The following is an 11,049-nucleotide window of genomic DNA, read 5'->3' on the forward strand; positions in this document are numbered from 1 at the left end:
TGTTATAAGAGATGTAGTCTCCATCTTTTTACAGCTGAATAGCATTCCGTGATATACAAACACCGCAGTTTATTAATCCGTTCACGTGTGGAAGGGCCCTTGGGTTGTTTTAACATCCCTGCGATTGTGAATTGAGCTGCTATGAACATGCGAGTGCAAACGTCCCTATGGCAAAATGACTTTTTCTCTTTGGGGTAGATACCTAGTATGGGCTTGCAGGATCAAATGCTAAGTCTGCTTTTAGTTCTTTGAGGACTCTCCACATTTCTTTCCATGAAGGCTGTTTTAGTTTGCCGTCTCACCCACAGTGCAGGAGAGCTCCCTCCTCTTCCCACCCACGCCAGCGTCTGCTGCTTTGGGACTTTGTGATATGGGCCACTCTCACTGGGGTTAGGTGATATCTCAAAGTGGTTTTGATCTACACGTCTCTGATAATTAGAGACATGTAATTTTTTTTTTTTGAGACAGAGTCGTACTATGTCGCTCTTGGTAGAGTGCTGTGGCATCACAGCTCACAGCAACCTCAAACTCTTGGGCTTCAGCGATTCTCTTGCCTCAGCCTCCCAAGTAGGTGGGACTATAGGTGCCCACCACCACGCCCGACTGTTTTATTTTTCTTGAAGTTGTCATTGTTGGTTAGCTGGCCTGGGTTGGGCTTGAACCCACCAACCTTGGTGTATGTGGCTGGCGCTGTAACCAGTGTGCTACAGGCCCCGAGCCAGAGATGATGAGCATTTTAACCATTTTTAAGGGTTCAAGTCAGTGACATTAATTATATTTACAGTGTTGTGCCACTATCACTATTTCCAAAATTTTTCAGCACCTCAAACAGATACTCTGTAACAGTAACAGCTCTGTAAGATGTTTTCATTTTTTTCTCCAATGTGTGGCTCACTTTTTAATTTGAAGGGGCTCCCTTCTTTCTTCAAGGAAATAATATAGGGAACTCTTTAAAATAAATTTGTTATTTTAATCACATAGCACAAATCTTTGGACATGTGAAATATGCATGAGGTTATTCTTTATTGCAGGTAGAAACGAAGTTTAGAACCAACCTTGGAATAAATTTTCCGCCATCTCTATGGATATATCTGAAATTCTACATATTAAATGTGCTCAACCTTTTACATTCTTATGGTTAATTACTTCCCTTTGAAGGGAAGCAAGTAAACTGCACAGAGGGTGCCAAAAAACATAGACAAATTTTAAGAGAGGAAAAAACTGGCTCGGCACGTATAAATCAGTGGCTAGAGTGCTGGCCATACATACTGGGGCTGGTGAGTTCAAACCCAGCCTGGCCTGCCAAACAATAATAATAACAACTACAATAAAAAAAAAAGCTGGTGTTGTGGCAGGCACCTGTAGTCCCAACTACTTGGGAGGCTGAGGCAAGAGAATCACTTAAATCCAAGAGTTGGAGGTTGCTGTGAGCTGTGATGCTACGGCACTCTAACCAGGGCGACATAGTAAGACTCTGTCTCAAAAAAAAAAAAAAAGAAAGTATTAAAAATGTAACACTCAATATACACCAATAACAAAAGATGAATGCAAGTCACATTTGAGTACCTCTTATAATTGCAGAAGTGAAATATGACTTGAATATTACAATTTTTATAGTGTTTTCCTTTTTAAAATGTATTTTACCTTTTTTTTGGGCACACTTGGTATCTATTGGTAACTCCTAGGGACCATACTTACCTTCTTTATTATAAATATCAGTAAGTATGAAAATTGTTTGTGTAATATGACTGTGATCCTGTGTGATAATTTTCCTAGTGATTGCACAGTTTGCTGTGATGGCAGCAAAGACAAAGCAGAGTCCTGTGCCCTCTCCGGTGTTTAACTGAGAAAGTACTGTGTGCATTGTACTAGAACAGCAGTGTCGTTGCTTGTATATAAGGCCTAGGGTAGGGTGTGGGGCAGGAACAGACTAAATACAAAGTGACAAACGTCCTAATCGATGACACATTTAAGCTCTATTACAGCCATAGTGGTGGCAGAAATTTGATTCCAAGGTTTATTCTAGAACCAAATAAAGCTTGGGTGTGATAGCTCACACCTGTAATCCCAGCACTTGGGGAGACCAAAGCGGGAGGATCAGTAAGTCAGAGGCTGTAGTGAGCTGTGATTATGCCACTGCACCCCAGCTTGGGTGATGATAAGAGTGAGATAACCAGTCTTAGAAAGTAAAACTAAGGCTCGGCACCTGTGGCTCAAGTGGCTAGGGCACCAGCTACATACACCTGAGTTGGCGAGTTCGAATCCAGCTGGGGCCCACCAAACAACAATGATGGCTGCAACAACAACAGCTATGCTGGGTGTTGTGGTGGGTGCCTGTAGTCCCAGCTACTTGGGAGGCGGAGGCAGGAGAATCCTTTCAGCACAGGAGTTGGAGGTTGCTGTGAGTTGTGATGCCATGGCTTTCTACCCAGGGTGACAGCTTGAGGCTCTGTCTCAAAAGAAAAAAAAAAAAAAAAAGAAAAGAAAGAAAGTAAAACTAAGCACTCTGGGAGGCCAGGCAGGTGGAGTGCCTGAGCTCACAGGTTCGAGACCAGCTTGAGCCAGAGCAGGACCTAGTCTCTAAAAATAGCCAGGTGATGTGGTGGGCACCTGTAGTCCCAGCTAATTGGGAGGTTGAGGCAAGAGAATTGCTTGAGCCCAAGAGTTTGAGGTTCCTGTGAACTATGACACCACGGCACTCTACCCAAGGTGACAAAGTGAGACTGTATCTCAAAAAAAAAAAAAAGTAAGTAAAATTAAATTAAAATAAAGAAAATAAAGCCAACCTGGCAAATACAGTTTTAAGGCTAATTACATATATTAAAAGTAAATGACTGTGTTTCTAGGGATCGACTAGACACTGCTAGGAAGAAAATGTTCTTGTCCTCCCAGGGCTGGCTTCAAGGTTGGGTAGACAAGACGAACACCCAGGCCCTAAAAAAGTGTGGGCTGCACGCCATGTTGGTTCAGGCCCCAGGTAACTGGAGAAGAGAGAGCAGTGGGGAAGGAGGCAGATTGTGATACTGGATCCTCACTTTCTACTGATGTGGACCTAATGCCAACTTGGCCAGGAGGGCCAAGCAGTCTCTTTAGCAAAGCTCAGAGTCACAGGGCTCAGCGTTTCCTATCTATTTCAGAACAATATGTTTTAGGTAAGTCCTTGCTTACGAAGTGACCAAAGCCTCTTTTCCACGGGGCCAAATCTAAGTGATCCCAATTTAGGAAACACATGTTGCTTTTCTGACACAAGGTAACATAAGCTTTCATTCTCAAATTTCCTCTCATGTTCCATGTGAAAGAGTTGGGGACACACCTCCTCGAAACATGCTGCTTTGGCCAGTTGCTAATTTTCAGCTGAAGGCACTTGAGAACCACCAGGTGCGGGAAGGGCTCTCTGAGCTCCCATTTTCCTTGTCTTTGTCTTTTTCTTTGGAGATGGAGTTTCACTCTATTGCTTGAGCTAGAGTGCAGTGATGTCATCACAACTCACTGCAACCTCAAACTCCTGCGCTCAAGGGATCCTCCCACCTCAGCTTCCCAAGTAACTGAGACTACAGGCATGTGCCATCATGCCCAGCTAATTAAAAAAAATCGGGGAGGGGGGAGATAGGGCTGGACTCGAATTCCTGACCTCAAACAATCCTCCCACCTCAGCCTCCCCAAGATGCTGGGATTATAGGCGTGAGTCACCATACCCAGCTTTGACCTCCCATTTTCTACCTAAGTACAGGCCATAACATTTCCCATGAGAAAGCGGCTCTTCCTATACCAAAGGAAGAAAAGAAGATCTTTTTCACAGGAAACTGGGAATTGATAATGGAATGGATCTGTACAAACAAACTCATTAAAATATTCTTTCTTTTCTTTTCTTTTTTTTTTGGGGGGGGGGTACAATGTGCTGGTTTTATATACAATTTGAAATATTTTCATCGAACTGGTTAACATAGCCTTCATGGCATTTTCTTAGTTATTGTGTTCAGACATTTATATTCTGCATTTAGTAAGTTTCACCCCTGTACCCTTCTTTTTTTTTTTTTTTTTTTGGCTGGGGCTGGGTTTGAACCTGCCACCTCCGGCATATGGGACCGGCGCCCTACTCCTTGAGCCACAGGCGCCACCCAATATTCTTTATTTTCTATTAGTTTTTATCCTCACTCACATATCTTTTAGTCCCTTCCCCACAATTTACTATTCCTAGTCCAAACTCTTTTGTCTTGTTATTTCTTCATAAATCTATTGTTTCCTTCTGTAAAATGTACAGAAGTCTTCTTCTCTGGTCACTCCTTCAGGTCTTCAGTCGCTTGTGAAGGCCTCTATGTGCATGTAAAAACTTAATAAAACTTGTATGCCTTTCTCCTGATAATCTTTCTTATGTCCATTTCATTCTTAGGCCCAGCCAGAGAAACTAAGAGGGCAGAGGAGAATGTTTTTCCTCCCCAAGAGATGTGACATAGAGGTGGTGCCTGTAGCTCAGTGGGTAGGGTGCCGGCCACATACACCGAGGCTGGCAGGGTCGAACCCAGCCCAGGCCAGCTCAAACAACGGTGACAACTGCAACAAAAAAAAGTAGCTGGGCCTTGTGGCGGGCGCCTGTAGTCCCAGCTATCTGGGAGGCTGAGGCAAGAGTTGGAGGTTGCTGTGAGTTGTGACACCAAATTTTTACATGCACATGGGGGCCTTCACAAGAGACTGAAGACCTGAAGGAGTGACCAGAGAAGAAGACTTCTGTACATTGTAGAGAAGGGAACGATACATTTATGAAGAAATAACAAGACAAAGGAGTTTGGACTAGGAATAGTAAATTGTGGGGAAGGGACTAAAAGATATGTGAGAGAGGGTAAACAACTCTACCCAGGGCTACAGCTTGAGACTCTGTCTCAAAAAAAAAAAAGAGAGAGAGAGATTTGACATATAATTTTGTGTTATTAAATATACATTACAACAGTTGTCATTCAATATGGAAAGGAAGGGAAGAGAGGAAGAAAGGAAAGAAGGAAAGAAACTACAGTCTGTTCACCATTAAGGCTATCGTTTAAAAACACGCAGCAGGGGGGCGCCTGTGGCTCAGTGAGCAGGGCGCCGGCCCCACATGCCGAGGGTGGCGGGTTCAAACCCAGCCCCGGCCAAACTGCAACAACAAAAAAAAAAAGATAAAAGCATGCAGCAAATGCACACAGTAGAACATTACGCAATAGTTCAAAAGAAGGAGATAGAAATAAATCTACTGACAAAGGAGATCTCCCAGACTCATTAATTGAAAACAGCAAGTTGCTTATTAACACAGAGCATTTGTGTACACACATGCCCATAGACACACATATATGCACCCTCACAAAACAAAGTTATGTATTTCTGTACCTACCCACATAGAAGAACCCCTGAAGAGAAATCCCTCCGAATAGCCACAATCTCTGAGAAGCATGGCATTGGGAGGTGGGGATGCAAATATGTATCTCTTTTATTTAACAACTTCATACCATGTATTCATATTTTTCTTAGAATAAATGCCAGAGACCTTCACAATTGGAATCCTCCGCCCACACTTCTCTGATCTCTCTTTAATCTTTAGGAGTTGTACTGTAGCCAGACCTACCTCTTTGCTATACTTCACACATACCTACACTGACCCACCTCAGGCCATTTGCACAAGCTGTTCCCTTTACCTACTTATCTATTTCACTCATTTCTTTACTTTCCTCAAGTTTTTTCACAAGGGACAATATCTCTTTTGTTTTTTATTTTTTTAGACAGAGTCTCACTTTGTCACCCTGGGTAGAGTGCTGTGGCGTCATAGCTCACAGCAACCTCAAACTCTTGGGCTGAAGCAATCATCTTGCCTCAGTCTCCCAAGTAGCTGGGACTACAGGCACCTGCCACAACACCCAGCTATTTTTAAAGACAGGGTCTTGAACTCCTAAGCTCAGGTGATCTACCCACCTTGGCCTCCCAGGGTGCTAAGATTACAGGTGTGAGCCACAGTGCCCAGCCTCCTTTATGTTGTTTTGAAATAATAGTTAACCAGTTTCACAACACATTCCTTCCTGATAAATGATCACTGACCAAAGGTTGTTTCTAGCTGAATTATAGACACTTTATAAAAAGTATCTTTGTGTCTTCTGCTTCTCTTTTTGAACTTTACAGCCCAATTTTATTTTATTTTATTTTTATTTTTTATTATTAAATCATAGCTGTGTACATTAGTGCAATCAAGGGGTACAATGTGCTGGTTTCATATACAATCTGAAATATTCTCATCAAACTGATCAACGTAGCCTTCATGGCATTTTCTTAGTTATTGTATGTAGACATTTGTATTCTGCATTTAGTAAGTTTCGCCTGTACCCATTCTAAGATGCACCGCAGATGTGGTCCCACCCATTACCCTCCCTCCACTTTAACCTCCTCCCTCCCTTTCCCGTCCTCGGCCCTTTCCCCATATTCTTGTGCTATAGTTGGGTTATATCCTTCATGTGAAAGCTATAATTTAGCTTCATAGTAGGGCTGAGTACATTGGATACTTTTTCTTCCATTCCTGAGATACTTTGCTAAGAAGAATATGTTCCAGCTCCATCCATGTAAACATGAAAGAGGTAAAGTCTCCATCTTTCTTTAAGGCTGCATAATATTCCATGGTATACATGTACCACAATTTGCTAGTCCATTCGTGGGTCGATGGGCCCTTGGGCTTCTTCCATGACTTAGCAATTATGAATTGGGCTGCAATAAACATTCTGGTACAGATGTCTTTGTTATATTGTGACTTTTGGTCTTCTGGGTATAAACCTAGTAAAGGAATTATAGGATCGAATGGCAGGTCTATTTTTAGGTCTCTAAGTGTTCTCCAAACATCCTTCCAGAAGGAATGTATTAGTGGGCATTCCCACCAGCAGTGTAGAACTATGCCCTTTCCTCCACATCCACGCCAACATTTCTGGTTTTGGGATTTTGTTATGTGGGCTACTCTTACTGGGGTTAGATGATATCTCAGAGTAGTTTTGATTTGCATTTCTCTGATGATTAAGGATGATGAGCTTTTTTTCATGTTTTTGTAGATCATGCGTCTGTCTTCTTCAGAGAAGTTTCTCTTCAAGTCCCTTGCCCACCCTGAGATGGGATCACTTGTACTTTTCTTGCTAATACGTTTGAGTTCTCTGTGGATTCTGGTTATTAGACCTTTATCGGAGGTATAACCTGCAAATATTTTCTCTCATTCAGAGGGTACAGCCCAATTTTAATGTTTTTTTTTTTTTTTTTTTTTTTTGAGACAGTCTCACTTTGTCACCCTTGGTAAAGTGCTGTAATGTCACAGCTCACAGCAACCTCCAACTCTTGGGCTTAAGTGATTCTCTTGCCTCAGCCTCCTAAGTAGCTGGGACTATAGGCACCCACCACAATGCCTGGCTATTTTTTGTTGCAATTCTCATTGCTGTTTTAGCTGGCCGGGGCTGGGTTCGAACCCACCACCCTCGGTATATGGGGCTAGTGCCCTACCCACTGAGCCGCAGGCACCGCCCAATTTTAATGTATTCTAATCTTAAGTCTATGCCCCCAAGTGAACATGGGAAGTAGGTAACACACGTTTGCTTACTACACATGCTCATAGCCCCCATGAATAGTAATAGATTTTCCTGTAACTTATTGAATATATGTTTAGCCAACTCTGTTAAGCATAAAGCTCTGCACCAACCTTCCTCCTTCCAAGTATCTGCTTTCAATCTAGCTGGAGGCTCCATTTCCCAGACTGCAGATTGTAACTCTTTGTAAAAAATAAAGTGCTCCTTTTCAAATGTATAGATTTCATGACTTTTATGTTGACAATGAATGGCATTGATCATCTTCTACCATATTATACAATCTGTTACTTATGTTCCTTTTCCTCCTTCCGCTATAATGTAAGCCCTATGAGGGCATGGATCTTGATTTGCTGTGTTTATCGTCGTACCCTTAGTTTCTAGCATTTTGTATACCTGTGGTGCTTGATAAAACATGTTAATCAATTTATAAGTCTTCATGAAATATATTCACATTACCTGCACATTTTTAAAAATCAAAGACCGAATCAAATATAATGGCAAATCACACCAACAAAAAGTTAGAATAAAATGTTTGAGGAGCTTCTGGGGTCAGTGAAACAAAATCTGAAGACCTCTGACTCAAAACTCAATCAGATGGAGCTCCTATTGTTTTAGGCACACTGCCCCCAATGCACAGCCTTATCCTAGAGTATCTATTTCTCAGACAATTAGGAATAAGCCGAACTTTTTTAGGAACGCCTGTGAAATCCCCAGCTATTTCTTTATAGACGCAAAGGGCTAATGCAGGTCTCCTTTTTTTCCCTCCTAAGGGAAGCTCTGTGCCAAAGATGAAGAGTAGAAGCAAAAGTCATTGTTTCTTAACTCCTGATAGCCTCCTGTATAGAGGAAAGTTAGATGCAATTTAATCCCGAACCTTGTTTGACCAGATATGTAACTCTTTGGGCCAGGAAAGAAAGGTTTTAGTTGAGTTCTTTAGCTTGAGGTGGCGTTTACTTTTATCAGAATTGATAGCAAGGAACGGTAAGAGGATCTACCACAAATTAACAAGGCATGGAAGTGGGGCAGGGGGCTCCAGACAGATTTTTGCCAATTCTTTTCCACCCCTGGCTTTAACCATTCTTCAGGGCTCTGAGAGGTACTAACAGAGAGCACTTCTTAGTCTGGAGCTTTGAAAATTATGGAAGGGCCTTTCTAGCATTCCTAACTTGTTGTTTTCTAGCTAGTATCAGTTTGCAATGGAGTATTCGGAATTCGTAAGAGTGAATTCACGCAAATTTGTGATAACCCATTGCTATAAACCTAGGGTATACAATAATTGCTCCAAATTTTCTTTAAGGCTTGAATAAACCCCAACACTTAACAATTGTTCACTGTGAGTCTAAAACCCTATGTTCTACATCTTTATTTTCAAGACATAATTAGTATTTTAACAAAGACCCATAAATCCTGTTTAGTGACAAGACACAGGAGAGAGCAGTTCTAATCTTTTAAAAGGTGAGAAAGTGTGGGAAGATAGTAAAATCTGTCCCCAGATTCCTCCAGCCCTGCTGGCTGGCTTCTCCTGGCAGATAAGCCAGTGTGATAAGCCAGAGGCTGAGGCAGAGTGTCCCCTGCATTTTCATGATCTTTAATTAACAATCCTTGATATTTGGGTTTTTCCTTCACACCTACACACCAGAACAGAACATTAGTAACTATGATGGATTTTTTTCTTTAACTTTTTAAACTTGTAGCCTTGTTCTGTACTGAGAGGTAGTACAAAAAACACAGACAGGGAAGCTCAGATCAAAGCAAATATTTTTAGTGGACAGAACCCCACCTCTCTTGATTGCCTGGCATTTGAGTGCAGCTGTGTTTGGAGTCAGAGAAATCTGGGTACAATAAAGTTTATGACCAGCCTAGATCAGCCTGATAGAAAAGTAAGGTTCCCAGGAGGGCAGCACCCCTGGTTTGTTGCTTGGCTTGGCCTCCACAAGGCTGAAGAGCTTAGGAACGCCTGTGAAATCCCAGCTATTTCTTTACAGAGGCAAAGGCAGCACGTGCAGCATACTTTATATATTTACGTAGTGATGCATTTACATGCGTGCATGTACTTTGTGTGGCAGAGAAGGCAAGGGAAATTTGACGCTAAGTAAGAAGAGTTTTTAAAAAGGGCAAAAATTAGGAACAATCAAAGTGTCCCAGCAGAGAAGAATGTGACATAAACTCTTATACAAAATCACGATCATAAAAACTATCAAGTATATGGTCCATAGTGACACATGGCATATACACAGGTGTGTGTGTATGTATATATACAAAGTTACATTAGGCGAGGGTAATTTGAACTATTCTTAGATCAGCTATAGAGAGATCAAATAAGTTAAAATTGAGAAGAGCCACTGCGTGTAGCCAACAGGCGGTCAGTGTGGACGTTTGAGGTGGGTGTTTCCTTGGTGTGGTGGGGTCAGAGGGCACAAGATGGTGACTTGAGAAGTGCATGAGACTGGGGAAGCGGGAGCCACAGACGCCGTCAGGAGCACCTGCAGCCGAGAGCTTGGGTGACTCCTGTCTTGGGCTTGCTTTCTTTTCTTTTTTTTTTTTTGAGACAGAGCCTCAAGCTGTTGCCCTGGGTAGAGTGCTGTGGCATCACAGCTCACAGCAACCTCCAACTCCTGGGCTCAAGTGATTCTCCTGCCTCTGCCTCCCAAGTAGCTGGGACTACAGGTGCCCGCCACAACACCCAGCTATTTTTTGGTTGCAGCCGTCATTGTTGTTTGGCAGGCCCCGGCTGGATTCGAACCCTCCAGCTCAGGTGTATGTGGCTGGCTCCTTAGCCGCTTGAGCCACAGGCCCCGAGCTGGGCTCGCTTTCTTTTATTATGTCCTCACTTCCTACCCTGACTCATTTCCCACTTACTCTGTTCTTCCTGGTTTCCAGTGATTAGCTGCAGGGTTCTCAGGTTCCTCTGGAATTGTTTTTATTTAATTATTAACGTGCAAGCACAGATTCACCTTCTCTGACCTCTGCAGTGGAAAATAATTGACTTTGGGATAAAACAGGGCTGGGTTTGAATCCCTTGCCAGAGCCCTCCGGTGGTTATTATTTTGTTATCTGCAAGAGTTTTGGTCTCTGCAGAAATCCTCTCCAACTAGCCATGGGCCAGGAATGGAGACTCCTGGGGCTGAGGTTCTCACCTCCACTTCTGTCTCTCGGGGAAGCACCAGCTCCCATCTCTACTTTGCTTCACTAGAGCACACATTTTCTAGAAAGGGCCAGACCAGTTTGACATGACCTAGCTCCTCTCATTGCACAGCATACAAGCCCATCCGTCTCTTAGTAGAATAGGACTGGTTGTTGACTTGTCACCCAAGCCAAGCATTTAAGCAAGAACTGAGTAAGGGGCTGTTCCTGGGATAAGGGTTTACACTGGACAGTAACTGATGTGGGACTTTGGACAAGTCCCTTAAAGTGAAAACTCAGTGGACACTATGTTGTGCTGCCTTGGACCTACATCCAGGATGGAAGGAACTGG

The sequence above is a fragment of the Nycticebus coucang genome, chromosome 1 (genome assembly GCF_027406575.1).
Source record: "Nycticebus coucang isolate mNycCou1 chromosome 1, mNycCou1.pri, whole genome shotgun sequence".
NCBI classification, from domain to species: domain Eukaryota; kingdom Metazoa; phylum Chordata; class Mammalia; order Primates; family Lorisidae; genus Nycticebus; species Nycticebus coucang.